The sequence below is a fragment of the Ambystoma mexicanum genome, chromosome 3q, assembly GCF_040938575.1.
Source record: "Ambystoma mexicanum isolate Mex_15411 chromosome 3q, UKY_AmexF1_1, whole genome shotgun sequence".
In the NCBI taxonomy this organism is placed as follows: domain Eukaryota; kingdom Metazoa; phylum Chordata; class Amphibia; order Caudata; family Ambystomatidae; genus Ambystoma; species Ambystoma mexicanum.
Genome location: NC_090926.1, coordinates 1,207,303,752 through 1,207,318,159, shown reverse-complemented (window position 1 = coordinate 1,207,318,159; position 14,408 = coordinate 1,207,303,752).

Below are 14,408 nucleotides of genomic sequence, written 5' to 3'. Positions count from 1 at the left end.
CTCTTCTTCAAGCTTCCCTCCACTTCCTCCACTTCTTCTTCTCTCATTCCTGACTGTCTGACTGCTATTCAGGCATGGTGTGCTACTAACAATCTCTGCCTTAATGCCAGCAAGACTGATATCCTTCTCGTTGGGACCCCTGCTTCCATCCCTCCTACTCTCTGGCTGCCCTCCATAGGCCCACACCCCTCATTTTATGACGCAAAAAACCTTGGTGTCATCTTTGACTCCTCTCTCTCCTTATCTCCTCACATCGTGGACATTACCATGAAGGCCCACTTTCAGCTGGACCTCCTCAGAGGCATTTTCCCTTTCCTCACCTTCACCCAGAAACTCATTGTCTCCAGAGCTCTGTTCCTCTCTAGGCTGGACTACTGCAACAGCCTCTTCCTCAATCGGCCTAAATACTCCATTCGCCCCCTTCAACTAGTCCAGAGTTTCCCTGTGAGACTTATCCTTGGCCTCAAGATCAGGGACTGCATGTCCCCAGCCCTAAAATATCTCAACTGGCTCCTGGTTGATGCGAAGATCAAGTTCAAGACCCTCTGCATCATCCACAAGGCTTTCTGGGCAGGGTCCCTGCTACCTCCAACTCTCTCTCCATAAATGTCTCCCTTCTAGAGCCCTTCGGTCTGCTAGCTCCAACTCTGCAGATGAGACGCTTTTCCAAGAAGAGAGTGGGAGGTAGATCTCTCTCTTCTGCAGGAGCCTCCCTCTGAAATGGCCTCCCCGCCGCCCTTTCAGGCTTGAGCTGGATCTCCTTAAGTTCCCAGAAGCTTCTCAAGACCCTCCTTTTCTCTTCTTCCTTTACTCTCCCTCTCCCCTGCTAATGTCCCCCTCTGCTGCATTTCGACTGGCTTCCTGGTACCTTCTGAGTCCTACAAGGCACCATACCCTCCTCGCCTAGTCTACCAAAGCACTTCTCCGCTCACCCCCCGCTCCTTAACCTGCACTTGCCCTACCGGGCTCCCTCCCCTGCTGCACTAGCCTGGGCGGGGCCTACACCTCTACTGAGCCTGATCCAGCCCGGTCCTTGCACTTCTTGTTAGTGCGCTTGCACAATCGGAATGACAGAAGGCCTTGTAGGATTGTTTTTGTTATTCTTCATCCCTGCCCCCCACCCCATTTGTCTTGTGGTGCCTTGAACCACCATTTGCTGTATAGACGCATTATAAATACCCAATAAATAAATAAATACATATGTGAACCGAGTGGAGAGTATGGGCCTCATTACGACCCAGGCGGTAACCATGGCGCTATTAGCGCCATGGTTGCCGCCAGTGTTTTACCAACTCCGCCATGGTGAATGGTGGAATTACCGCCCCATTCCAAGGTTGGCGGGGCGGTAATTCACCATTCACCATTGGCCTTTCCGCATTCCCATTTATGCCCCCATAGGGCTCAATGGGAATGGGGAAGGCGGTAATTATGGTACCGCAAATTGCGGTACCGTATTTACCTTGAAAGTCCCTTTGCGGGTTCCTTCCTTAACGGCTGGTAAAACCAGCCGTTAAGGTCGGGACCCGCAAAGGGACCTCGTTATTAGGCGGTAAGGGTTTAACGGCGCCATTAATCCCTTACCGCCTGGGTCGTAATGAGGCCCTATATTTTTTCTGTATACCTGTTGTGAGGGATCGGAAGCATGAGGAGGACAAAAGGGTGGCCTTTTGGTTGCTACAGACTTTTATTGAAAGTAAAAGTGGGTTGGGGAAACTCTCACAATGCCCTAAAGCTAAGAGGTGTTTCCCTACCTCAACAAAACTACTAGTGTTTCTCTCAGGATGTCAAATCAAAAAGTCTCCACCGTCCTATGTCCAAAACCTATTTCCATCCCTTACACTCGAAACTAAGAATAAGGTGAAAAAGGGGTTTCTCTGTAGCTTTTGTAGAAAATAAAGTTAAAAAAATCGGGTGCTCAAAGGAAGACCCAAACCCAAAATTCGGGATCATCTCCCTCCTCCTGACAGTGCCCAAAGTCTCAATGCTCCTTATACTAGACCGCAGGATTCCCTTCCCCTGGTTAGTTTCCCCACACACCTTCCAAGTCCATTAGGCACTGCGACTTAAAAAAATAGCGAGGATGCTTGTTTCTTTATGGGTGCGTGTCCCAGACTCTCACTGATAAACATGGTTCATCATCCTGACAAGTCTTTTCTCAAATGTCATTCATACAAATGTCTCTTACTGCAGTTCTCCCCAGTCTCCCTGAGCCAACCACAGTGCCTGGGGAAGTGGCTTCCTAACCCTGGTCTTTCCACTGCTTTCACTACTACTTCTGCTATTTCTACTACTTTCTAGGTTCCCCGGCATCTCCCCGCCCATTCACGTACCTTATTTCCCAGTCTGCTATGGTCTCAGGTCTTCCTGAACACCTGCGTTCTGCCGTGGGGTTTTCCCTTTTCTTTTCGTCCTTCTTTTGAACTGTGGCCACTGCTCACTGTCTGTCTTCCTCTGATCGGCAGGGCTCCTTCACCCCACATGTACCGACCTTCGGGGGGGGGGCTGTGAGTGTCACCGACTTTGCTCTGTGAGTGGTTCTTCTCCACTGGACCATCTCAGCAGTGGCTCTCACCTTTCTCGGCTCCCTGGTCTACTCCTATGCGCCTCGAGGGCAGGCTGGGTCTCTGGTTTATCCAGAGAAGGTCAGACTCTTTGTCCAGCCTTTTGCAGATGGATTCTCCTGGGCTTCCTCCAGTCCTTTTGTCCTTCGCTGGCATGCAAAGGTTCCCCGTTTCTTTGGCAGAGTCTCTAGTTCACAGCCCCATCTCCTGAAGCATGACTTCCCTAATCCTTGCTCCTCCAGGGAGGAATAGACAACACTTCCTGGTTTCTTTCCTGTATGTCTACTCCCCTTGGACCATTGACCAACCAGCAACAACTAGACTGCTCTAGACAGTTCTCCAGAGTGCTCTTCCTGCCTCGCCTCCTCCTCTTCGTCTCAGTACTTGTTTCAAATCTAGACCGCTCATGTTGCTTCTGCGTGGTATTCTGTCTCACTCCGTGTATCTTCCTCGTCCCAGTAGGGATTATTGTGCAGTATCCAGAAATACTAGAGGTGGATGCTTGGTATATAGTATGAATATACTAATTTCGTCTCAGAAAATTAGTCATGGATGGGGGCTTCCCACAAAGAAAAAGGGCAGACATCTGACGATTCGTCCCACTCTGTAGTGTATTCTTTTGGGATGTGTACGGGGTACTAAATGTACCTATCCATCAATTTTCCTACCTATATTGAGTGACACCTGACATCTCTGCCATAGGGACTGTTAGGTGGAAAGGACACTTTTTAAGTGCTGATGTAGCCCAATGCACTTTTTGCTAGTTTTTCACGCATTATTGGACTAATTTTCCATCCAGCCAGGCTTAATCCTGGTGGGAAGTCTGATTTATGAGAAAAAATCCAGATCAAGGCATTATTTCAAAAACTATATTTAAGCTGCACCTGCTCACAGCAGTTGGGAAACACACACACAAATGAAATGTGCAAGGTTTTGCAGCCACTCAAGACTCTGACAAGGCCTGAGAGGAACATTTCAAGTACCAGAAAATAACCTGCAACTTCTGTTAAAATGGGGAACTGCTTAACCTGAGGAGAACGAGAAACACAGTTTCAAGAAAGGAAAAACAAGCATTTTATGCTGCTGTGTTTTTGGGGAAAATGTAAAGTCAGTCAGCTGACATTGGGAATGAGACCACATTACATGAAGCCAGAACTAAACTCTTGACATGTGTATTCTGCTCATGTCACCTCCCCCAAAAAGAGATGTGAAAACCGATGCCGTGCTTTCTCACAGAGATGAACTGGTGTGTGGGACCTGACCGTAAATCCTAAAGCAGCATTTATGGGTTGTATCTGTGCCTGGTGGGTTTAAGACAATAAACTAATAGGGGTTCTGTAGATATGTGGTGCCCAATCTGATCTCCCAGGCCTCTCTTGAAGGAAGGAATCTTGATTATTGGCAAAATAAAGCGTATCTGAAAATCTAACAGGCCCGGGAACTGTACGAGGGTGCAGGACAGAAGTGTGAGAAACCCACAGGAACGTGCACACTATAAGGGATGTTACCATGTCCAGGCCCACATCATAAATACCTTGCTTCTATATCTGGCCGAAACACCAAAGATGCTAAGAGATACTTTTAATATTTTTAAAAATGCAACCAGTGGTTCACTATTTTGCCCATAATTGTTGAACAGAACCTCATAGAAACTTAATTCTTTTTGTGAAATGTTCAGTTTGAGGTGCTCTATTCATGGCTACCAAAATAATTTTGATATGAGTTTAAATGATGCACATTAGGTGAATTTGTATTTTGAGTTATTATATACTCTAGCATTTGCAGGGATGAGCAAGTTACTATGAGATCGGAAAATAAGTTGAATATGAATGCAGCAGTGAGTTAGATGGAAGTATCTAGAACTCTGTCATTATTGGTGCTGTTATGAGGAGAATTGCATTAATTGATTCATGCCAGAGAGAGAAATCTGGGAAGCGGATTGTTAAAGTGGTCACATAGGTGGAACTTACTGTTTCAGAATCGCATACATTTGTATGCAAGAAATCCCTGAGATTACATCACATTAGATGGGAGGGAACTTGGTTCAGAAGTTCCTCCCATCAGACTGCCACCCTCCTTAATAATACCAATACTGCAGAGGGGTATGTCTACTGTGATATCACTTTTACAACACTGTCTAATCACATACATTGACCACACTGGGGAAAGTAAATACACCTCCAAAAGGTGGAGTTACTGTTCCTTATACGATTCAACACACACTCACTGAGGGAGAGACACTGACAGACTTACTCGCTCCCTCACTCAGTCACTGATGGAGAGAAAGAAGTATTGATAACAGGAAGGAGAAGGAACAGATTGCTCTCCTTTTGGACCCATGGCTGCAAGTGAGGCCTAGAAGGAGTTAAAGTCCCAGGCCTTCTTCAGTGGAAGTGAAAGCAGACCCGCTGTGGAGAAAAGCTGATCCTATCTTACTGGCTCATGCCCACCTGTTCCTGGAGGGTGGAATTGAAGCAGTCCTTAAGAGGGGGTGCCCACCTGTCTGTGATTCAGCCAAAAGAAATCCAGAATGTGAGGATTATCTAAAAGGGAAATTATATTGTGGAAGTGATTTTATCAAGGGAATTAGAGTAAACCCTGGTCCCTATAAATATTGCTGGGGGGGGGGGAGAATAGATACATTATTTGTGCATCCCGTGAAGTTTCGGAACATTTCAGAACTGTATGTGCTCATGGAAAATATTTATTGACAGATTAAGTCCCATGATGAGTATACAGTGAGATTCACCTAGCCCTTTTCTCTGGCGATGATGTCTAGCACAGAAGAACTATTAACGGGGGTCAAAAAGGTCATTGTACCATGTGCCTACCTAGAAAAAGAAGATAACTGAAGTAATCCCTGGGTATAACATCAAGCAGAATATTGTTATTAATGCAGGGTTGCGCAAGATAAACGGGAGAGGGTGATTCTTCACGGGCCATTTCTTTTCGCTGTTCAAGGTGCCCCTTGAAAGGGAGAAGCATACATCTTACACGGTAATTGAAAAGAAGCATCTGTGACAAATCCCCAGATGCTGTCACTTATTCCATAGGGGGAGACCCTTCCCATGAGGTCAGGGAGGTGAGGGCCCTACCCGATAGTCCCCTTGGCGGTGCTACTCAGCAGGTGGATTTCATGGGGAGAGAAACACCCTATGGGATTAGTGATGACTTGAGGAGAATGTGGTATCCCCATAGCCTACCTCACCTTAACCAACATTCCTCACCAACCCCCTACAACACCATTCCTAGTGTTTCTATCTGTTTCCTTAAAACCAGTAAGGTAGGAAGTACTGCGATTAGAAAGAGTATGGACTTCTCAAGGGACCTATATCCCTTAAGTACTGAGATGAAGAAGAGACCAAATGACTCAATCAGAGTTCTAAAGATCAGTACTGGGATGAGGAAGTAGTGTAGAAGCCTAGAGACCACTAATGAAACCCTGAGTGAGCGGTCAAGTATTTACCTCTGATTGGGCAAACCCCATTCAAAAGAGAAGAGGGAAACGACGGCAAGGAGAGAGATCCTCCCTGGAGGAACTGGGTGACTGAGGCAGCTGGAGAGCGAGACTGGGTAGAGAGCAGAAACTCGGACGCTTGCCAGGAGGTAGAACCCTCACAGAAGGGTCTGCCATGCGAAGGACAGCTGAGCCAGAGGTGAAGCGGGCGCCCATCTGATCAAGAGAGCTGGTACGCCAGTCTGAGGGACTGCAAGCCACAGAATTAGAAACTTTGTGGAGACGCCATGGCAAGGAGATCCTCCCTGGGAGAACCAGATGAGCAGAAAGGGAAGCCTGCAACCAACCAGAGATTACCAGCAAACATCGCACAGGTATGTGGGCTGCCAGGGTGGTTTCTGGGGTGCACGACAAAAAGCAGAGAATCCATATTAAGTGGGTCAGAGACGCATACCCAATATAGAGCAGCATCCCCAGGCATCCTCATAGTCACAGTACCTGATGGATTACTGAACCTGGTCTGACCAAGTACAGAGCGGAAGTACTGCGGGTCTGGGACCCGAGAGAAAGAAACAAATACCAAGGGGTCTGGGACCTGAGAGAAAGAAACATGTACCACGGGGTCTGGCCACCGAGAGAAAGAAGAAAATACCATGGGTTCTGGGACCGAGAGAAAGAAACAAATACTAAGAGGCCTGGGGCCCAAGAGCGAAGAAATCAATATGAAGGGGCCCTATTTATTTACTTTATTTGTCAGTTTGTATCAGGCATCAGGGCGCAGAACCCGAAAAGAGAATACATAGCAGGATAGTGAACTGGGAATATGTGTTGGGCGCTGTGAAGAGCCAAGAGGGGTCAGGGACCCACATCTAATAGCAATCTACTTCTTAAAACCATCTTCATAGTCACAGTACCTGGCAGGATAGTGAACCAGGTGGGCTGTGAACACTATGAAGACTGTGAACACTGTGAACGCTGTGAATGCTGATGAACATTGTGAAAGGAGCCAAAAGAAGAAAGTCATTCTCTTGGCAGTTTAAAGAGCCTGATAAAGGCAAGGGAAAGGGAGGCATTCCACCCGGGGGTGTTGAATATTCTGAAAGGAGCCAAGAGAAGAAAGTTATTCTCCTGATATTGTGAAGAGCCAGAGGAAGACCAGGGGAAGGGAGACATTTGCCTAAGTATTGTGAAAGAAGCCAAGAGGGGGGATTAATTTGCTTGGTATTGTGAGTTACACTACAAAAGCCAGGAAACGGATGGCACTTGTCCTGGCATTCGGAATACCACTGGCAAACCTACCACTGTGAAGATGCCAGACTTTATTTCTATGTGCCTTGCTGGAGCCCAAATGCAAGGAAACATTTGAGACCTTTGTTTTGTATCCTTGAAGAAGAACATTTCATTTGAATCACCCAGATGTGAACTTTGGCCTGTCATCCAGAAGAAGGGAGCCAATCTTTGGGATCAAGAAGACAACCCTTTTGCCTCAGTCCAGTTTATAGTGTAAGGGTGAGAAATAGGTTTGAACACAGGACGGCGGCCTCTTTTGCCTTTAGATGGACATCCTGACAGACTCCTTACTTTTAAGTTGAAGCAGGGAAACCCGTCTCAGAATGAGGGTCAGATAGGGCGTTCTCTTTCATTTTCTTATTAATAAAAGTCTATAGCCAAAAGCATGCCACCTGTGTGTTGGTCTCCTTCTGCACCCTCACACATCACTGAAGGGAATGATGCCAACATACTGCAGACCATTCATTTTCTTTTGCACAAGCCATTCACATACCTGAATGTCCAGTAGTGTGTTGCAATCGAGTTTAAAATGCTGTGGAAATAAATTCAGACATGTCTATCGAGTAAGGAGGGTGGTATTTTGATTTGTATGTTTATTTTATAACATGCTTAACACCGTAGGTTTCTAAGCGCAGATCTGGGATTCGAACCTCTGTTGCTCTGCCTTTTGCCCCTGTGCTATCCTCCGTACACTAAAGTAGAAGTAGCAAGAATTGGATAGGCAGGGATATTTTAACTAATGAACGATTTGCTCTGGACTCAATCCATGGTGCATGCGTGCTCAGAGTGAATTGATACTTGTGGTGAAGCATGTGTTCCAAAATGATCTTTTCCCATATTTGTGGCTTTGAAAACTGATGTGTGTTGATTTCTTATCATTGGCCTTTTATGAAGAAACAATATGTTTATCTGTAATCTGTTACAATTATTTCTATTTGGTTGATAAATATAACTTCTGTGAAACCCTCCATATTTCTTCTCCAGAAATGGGGGGGGGGATCTGTAAAGAATGAATTCTATTAAATTGGGGGTACCAGATTCATAAAAAGAACTTAGTTAAATAATGGAGAACTGTGCGTACCTGGATTGGGGTGGGTAGAAAATTCCCCTGAATTAGATATTGCGTGATGAAAACATCCTACAATCCAATGCCCCACTGAATGTGGCTCTGTGTTTTGTGATTTGCTTTAAGACTCCTAAAACAGGTGTTCCCCAATGGTACCCCATATAAAAAGGGCTTACATGTGTGTGTACTGCTAGGGGATGCATGTATCCCAGGATGGGGGCTGTAGTCAACCAGAATGTGGCAGGCATATGCAGCTGCATGTCTGGGGCAGTTTGCATTACTCTGCAATGGAGATTGCAATGCCTTGTTGGACTCTCAGCCACTGATGCTGCAGTCTCTTGCAGCTGAGTGCAATGAGCCACAGCCTGTAGGCCTGTATATGTATTGTTGCAAGCAGTTGGGAAGAGCTGAATATAGTTGATGAGACATGATATACAGTATTGCCATTTTCATGAATCCCCTTAGACGCCTCCATGTCCAAGGAGACAAGTAGATTTGGTCATTGAAGGGTTACTGCTCTTGTGGTTATCTCCCCATTCCCTCTCTCCTTTTGTGTCTCTGCAGCCACCGATACACAACCAGGTGGTCCTGGCACTTCTGTCAGCTGGCTCGGCACCTCCAGATCTTCCTCCCGGTCGGACCATCTGTGTAAAGCCTGCATGTGGCACGGGTCACTCAGGCACATCTTGAATCTATCACACGTCTATGCCCTGGTTCCTTTCGGCAAAGTACTGAAACATGCCATTCAGCAATAATGCTCCAATGTCCACAGCAGGGCTTAATCGCCTCATTTCTAAGGCGATTTTGATTGGGATGGCCCAAGTGGGGCACTAACATATACAGGGGTTGCATGAAGCATGATTACACTTTGTCTGATCCACTTACATGACTAATCATGCACTCATACTTACACAATCATATCCCCCCTCTACCAGTGCCATGTCCAGGGAGTGGCCTGGGGTGGCACATGCTACCCCTGGAATTTGATTGGCCACTCCAGGTTGCACCCCGTTATCTTAAACTATGAGCATTATGTGTGTGGGTGCTTGCGCTCGTACTTCATGCCACCCCTGTTTGAGTCAGTGGCCCACTTGGGCCTCCCCATTCAAAGGAGTCAGGCCACACCACTGTTTGCTGGGTATTACTGTCCTGTGTCAGTCCTTTCTGTCATTTTTCATGTACTGCAACCATCTAATCACATGCCAGCTATGACCATCTATGCCTGGTACCCACAACCGATGGCAAGCATAGCCACCATATGCCCTGCAATGAATCCGAGGTGATCATCCCAAGGACCCTGGCTTGGGACCCTTCTCATGTGGCCAGAGAAAGGCAGCTGCTACCTGATCCTGACCCTGGGTGTGGTTCTCTGTGGGAAGACCACATGAGAGGGGACTCAGGTCAGGAGAATTGGGAGACAGTCTAACTAACCACTCTAATGATCCTACAGTCTTAATGGCCTGTTGTTAAATTGAAGACTTTGATATTAAAAAATAAGAACATTAGGGACTTCAAGTGCCATAATGCTCTGAGTACTGAGACGAGGAAGAGGGGCTCAGAGTTACAGAACTGTAGTGTGCAGTCTAGTGGTTATAATGACCCACACCTGAGCTGGACTTTTAAATATTTAAAGCCCCTTCAGGTGCCGGGCATTAGCAAGAAGCAATGAGAGCAGCAGAAGAAGAAAGAGGATGATGGATCTACTGCTGTGTTGTCAGCAGGACGTGATGCTGAGAGAGTTGCAGGAGTCGTAAATCATGAATGCAGAGAACACGCAGTGGGAAGCTGTGCTCGGACTAGCATTGCCGTGGGAGAGAGAAGCTCTCTGAGTTCTGTATCCTACTCCGTGGGTGGCGTTCGCCAGATTATGCGAGGATCAAGGAAGGGTCTCTTTCCTGGGATGCGTGAGCACCAGGTGTGTGACCGGAGCTGACAGACACCTAAACGATCCCGACGAAGGGAGACATTAAGGCAGCAGCGTGTCCAACGGAAACGCATGCAAAGACTGGTGAACTGGCATTCGCTAGGTAACCCCGGGGTGCTCCACAATAGATTGCTGACTCAAAGTAACTCTATTGAAAACCGAACTATTGAGCCAAAGAAATTTTGGGAGAACCCGAGTGAAACAATATTGTAACCACCATTGCTAAAGTAAAGAGGTGGCAATATTGGAACAAAGTGAATGTAACCAGCATTGCGAAGTAAAGAGAGGGCAATATTGGGACATTACCAGCAGCTAATTGGTGGTGTCAAAGGAACTCAGAGGTGGCAGGAGAAAAGCCCTCCTTGTAGAAATCTTCATGGGGAGAGGGATATAACCTGCATTGCAGGTGGCAAACAAATCAGTGGGTAAACCCATGTCAAAGTATATTGTATACTTGTGGAAGAAGTTGTGAACCCTGTTGTGGTTGTTTGAAGTCAAAGACATTTTCAAGAAGCAGTTATTTTGCTTAACCTTCCACAATAAGGATCGAGTGTGGAAAGTCTGAAGTAAATCTCCCACAGAGTACTTGTGTAGTGGTAGGAGTTTTATCCTGGCAGGTGTGTATACCAGGGAAGGGGGGGTTAGTCCGAGCAGGTTAGTGAACCAGGAAGAAGATAATTAAAGCACTGCAATGTGGTGGAAGGTTGTGGTGGAAAGAAAGTGGCAAGTCCAATAATGTGTTATGATGAACTGTGGTAAAACCACCCTGAAAAAACTTTATTGTTTATGAAGAAGAAATGTGAAAGTGGTTATTCTTCAAAGAAGAGAAATTATATTGAATATGGATTGGAAGTGTGAAGACAAACTGCTGCATCACGGGTTTGGCGGTAACCCTCAAATACGGCGGTAACACTATTACCACTGCATTTAAGGATCTGCCAAATCATGGGCTTGCAGGATTTACACCCAGCTCTGAGCTGGGGGTAAATCTGCTGATTTCTATTGCTATTACTGTGCGCTAATACCGCCGACGGTAGTAGCACCGAAAATTCCCCATTGGGCCCAATGGGGAATGGGGAATTCCTGAACGGGCCCGATGGGAAATGAGGAATTACCGTTACTCCAAACCCGTGATCCAGCGCTAATAGCGCCTGGGGGGGTTTGGCGTTAATGCTAATAGCCCAGGCAGTATCCTGGCAACTCGTGATGAGGACCAAAGTCTTTTTGGTTTGTCAAGCAGGAACATGTGGAAACTTTACACTCATTTTGTAGACTAATTAATCCTGTTTACTAATAAGACTATCCAAGTGCCAAGTGAAAGACTTATGGAATGAGAAGAACTTTGTGTTGTATTTAGAGAGATACATGGCTACAGAAAGAAAAACCTTCTTGATTTGAACTTTGGTTTGAAATTTCCTGAATTAATCCTGTGGACGGAGATCCGACCTTGGTTACAGGATACATGTCCGCAAAGTCTCTGTTTGAATATAACTGTCATTTTATTGAGTTCAAACAGCCATATGATACCTGTATAATTGTGTTGCATGTGTAAGTGTGAGTGGCAATTACCTTTTGATATTAGAGTGCTTTCCTTTAGTCTTAGTTTGACAGGTAGGGAATTCCTTGTTGGGTTAGGGAAAGCGAGGCGTTTTTTCTCGCCCTTATTATCTAATAACATGGCTACTTGTGAGAAACCTTCATCTACTTGGCTGTCTCGCATTTATGACCCCTCACAACCCTTCTACTTGCATGTTTTGCCAGGTACTTGATATTTATAATGCGTGAACAACCCTGATCTATCAAAGTTCAACGAAAACCAAAGATGCCTAAAGTAGGACTTTATCATATTGTGTTGAATTGCTATCCTACACCAGGTTTGGTCCACACACACCCAAACAGCAATATATGTATCGCCAATGTCTGTTGAATTCCTCACATCATTTGCTAAGTATTTCCATTAAATACCCAGATACAGTTACTCATTCTGTTAGCCAGGTATTGCTATAATTGTCCAGTATTTTCATATAATCTTTCCTGATGTCATAAATTTACTAGTCTGTCTTCCTACACTGAGCACATGATGCAAATAGTACAATGTTCCGAGTCTCTGGCTGCAGTGTTTACAGTATACGCCTTGCTACACTAAGCCCATGTAATAGTACAGTGCAGTGTTTACAGTATATGCATTTCTACACTAAGTCCAAGCAATAGTGCACTGCATGTTTACAGTATATGCCTTTCTGCACAACGCCCATGTAATATTGCAGTGCAGTGTTTACAGTATATGCCTTTCTACACTAAGCCTAAGCAATAGTGCAGTGCAGTGTTTACAGTATATGCCTTTTGACACTAAGCCCAAGCAATAGTGCAGTGCAGTCTTTACAGTATATGCATTTTTACACTAAGCCCATGCAATACTGCAATTAGCAACTATTTGTGCTCGACTACACTAAGCACATCTCAGAAATGGTGCAGTGTTTACTGTCTGCTTTTGCCTACACTTACGTGACGTTGAGGTGAGTTTCTCAATTCCTCTGAAGATGCTTGCAAAGCTGTCGGTTTGTGAACATAGAGCCCCTGGAGACCAAGGAAATGCAGCAGTATGTGGTATAAATCAACTTAACATAACATAGTATCGATTGCATCCAGACAGTTGCGTATTTGGATAAGCTCCAGGCTTGTGGCTTTCGCAAAGCTCACAGTGGGTCTAGGCCCTGGTCGGTCACATGGAATTGTGTTGTGGTGGCAATTGTAAATGGTTATTTATGTCACGGTTTTAGAACACAGTACAATGGGACAAATGCAAGTTAAGAATTCGGGGTAAGGCACACAATACACAGGCAAATTGGTTTTCAGTGACAAGGACTAATTCTGTTGAGGCTATACTTTAATGACTATAGTTAGTAAAAAATACTCAACAAAATTGTTGATTTTGAATGGCAACAATATTGAACGAGAACTTCACTGGGGAATTAATTGATTTACTTCCAAATAATGCTAAGGATTTATACAGACAATTGAAAGATGTGTCAAAGGAATGCATTAACATACACAGGCTAATACAGATTCTTCTATGGAAAGGTGAATGAATTATACTGGCAATTTGGACTTTCAATGGTATTTCCTATGGGATTTCCATGGGGTTTATGTTACAAAAGAGAGGGGTATGCAATTTGGGACTGGGGTGATTTTCTACTTACAAAGTAAGCCTTGGTCTGGGATTCTGGACAGCCAGTGGGATCTCAGGCCACTCTGGACAGCTAGGGCAAGGGATCCGGTCACTGCGCTCTCCTGGATGGGATTCTATACAGCTAGGCAAGGGTCTGGTCTCTGCACTCTCCTGATGGGATCAGCTAGGCAAGGGTCTGGTATCTGTACTCTATGGATGGGATCAGATGCCTCCGTCCTCTTTCTCCGGTCTCCCTGGATTCTTGTGCATGTGTGTGATCCTGTGTCTAGTACAGTCCCCCCTTATATATCACTCATTTTACAATCTAGGTGAGTGCTCTAAAATTACCCCTACCCCCAGGATTGGACCGTCTATCATTCCTCTCCCCGCCCCCTGGCCTGTTTGGTTCAGGGGAGAGAGAGCATCATTTGTCTGTTTGGTCATTTATGACAGTTCTTTGTTTCTCAGGTTCACTTTTTAGCAAAACTGAGTCCTGCATCATAACTTCAAACTTATATAAGCCACCGCCATAAGAAATAGATAGGTGTTTTCAGAGGACTGCAGGGAATCAGACAGTCCGATCGCCAACTCGGTGCGAGGTAGCTTTGCCATTTGGTGCAGTTTTGCCCTTTTCACGAAATGCATAAGAGTTACAATTCTGCAAAGAATTAGACAGGTTCATAATCTCATTTCCCATCTGTCCACCAGCTTTCCTCTTTGTCCCATTTATGCATCAGTCAGAAATGAGACTTTAGTGGCCATTTCAGTCCACAAAGTGTTAGGAAAATATACTTAGTCTCTTAACATCCGCCTGGAAATTGCATGGAAAATTAGCATAAAACGAAAAAGAAATCTTAATCTGAGTTCTGGGAAAAATGGCTAAAATGAATAACTATTTTAATGTCAATTTGGATGATCTGTCACATATGGGAGGGCGGTGC